Source organism: Equus quagga, chromosome 2 (assembly GCF_021613505.1).
Source record: "Equus quagga isolate Etosha38 chromosome 2, UCLA_HA_Equagga_1.0, whole genome shotgun sequence".
Taxonomy (NCBI): Eukaryota; Metazoa; Chordata; class Mammalia; order Perissodactyla; family Equidae; genus Equus; species Equus quagga.
Window position 1 is genome coordinate 170147461 of NC_060268.1, and position 1941 is coordinate 170149401.

Sequence of the window (1941 nt, forward strand, 5' to 3'; positions counted from 1 at the left end):
CGTGTGTGTGTCTGCGTGTGCGCGCGTGCGTGTGTGTGTTTGTGTGTGTGTGTGTCTGGCACCCAAACAACACTTTTGCAGGGCGACAACATCTTCTACAACAGTCAATATAAACCCAATTGGACATGATGACTGGATTTCTCCCCCCTCAGAGATGGTGACAGTGATTTCTCAGATGCCTTTTAGTTACAGACAAGTTTCTGAACAAAATAATTAGGTTTGGGTCTTTGCAGCCTGCCCTATTGGACTATTGATTATCCACTAAAATCTCCTGCCCTGCGGATGTCTGGGTTGGCAGTCGGCATAGCAAGTGGGCGCAGACAGCTCTGAGCAGGGGCTATGGGAGCCCCCACAGAGCTGCGCCCTGAGCCTGTGGTCCCTCCCAGAGTCCCGTGCTGCTGAGGGCCACCTGTGTGCACCCACCTGTTGGCACCCCCAGTGTCAGACATCAGCTGTCCCAGAGCCGTGAAGGTGCAGGAAGCAGCGTTCCCGTCCTCGCTGCCCTGACCTCACACCTGTGTGACCTTGGGCAAGGCTCTGGCCCTCTCTGGGTCTGCTTTCTTGTGTAGAAAAGAAAGTCACTAGACTCCAAGGCCCCTTCCACTCCTGACAGTCTATCCCAGCATCGTCCAATAGAAATATAATGTGAGCCACAGCTCAAGCCACGTAGGTAATTTGAAAGTTTCTAGCAGCCACGTTAAAAAAAAGTAAAAAGCAGGGCTGGCTTGGTGGCACAGCGGTTAAGGTCGCACATTCGTTTCTTGGGGCCTTGGGGTTCGCTGGTTTGCATCCCGGGTCCGGACACAACATCGCATGGCACGCCATTCTGTGGTAGGCGTTCCACATGTAAGGTAGAGGAGGATGGGCACGGATGTTAGCTCAGGGCCAGTCTTCCTCAGCAAAAAGAGGAGGATCGGCAGTAGTTGGCTCAGGGCTAATCTTCCTCAAAAAAAAAGTAAAAAGCAACAGATGAAATTAGTTTTAATGTATTTTATTTAACGCAAATGTGTCTAAAATATTATTTCAGCATGTAAATAATATAAAAATTATTAATAAAGTATTTTACCTTTTTTTGTACTAAGTATTTGAAATTCGGTGTGTATTTTATAATTACGCATTTTAAGTGCTCCATGGTCACATGTGGCGAGTGGCTACTGGACTGGGCAGCACAGGTCTACCCGGTCCACCCGCTGTCTGTACAGATGAGGAAACTGAGGCCCAGCTGGCAGGGGCAGAACCAGCTCTAGCCTGGGACTCCTCATTGTGCATCTGAGGGTAGTCCTGTGGACCTACCCTCTGAGTAGCAAGCGGCTCTCAGGGAGACAGAGAAGAAAGAAATCACCTCCTTTGCTGTCCAGTTGGCAGGGGCGTGGGGTGGGGTGGTGAGAATGAACCCAGATGAAGCCACTGGGGAGCAGCGCAAGCTGGCAAATGCTTTAGCGGGGCCGGCTAGCAGGGCTGTATGCGTTCTGGGGGGTAGAACACCAGGGAGGCTGCAGTGGTTATCCTGGGCTTGACTTCCGTGTGGAGAGAGGACTTGAGTTGGGCTCTGGGGCTACGAATAAGATTTGGAAAGTCAGAGGGATGAGGAAAATAAGAACAATGTTGGGCCGGCCCGGTGGTACAGCGGTTAAGTTTGCACTTCTGCTTCTTGGTGGCCCGGGGTTGGCTGGTTCGGATCCCGGGTACGGACATGGCACCGCTTGGCAGCCATGCTGTGGTAGGCGTCCCACATATAAAGTAGAGGAAGATGAGCATGGACGTTAGCTCAGAGCCAGTCTTCCTCAGCCAAAAGAGGAGGACTGGCAGTAGTTAGCTGAGGGCTAATCTTCCTCAAAAACAAAAAAAAAAACAAAAACAAAGACAAAGAAAATATGAATAATGTCTGCTGCTGGGGCATTGAGGGGGCCGGTCTGACCAGAGCAGAGGGTGGGGACTGGG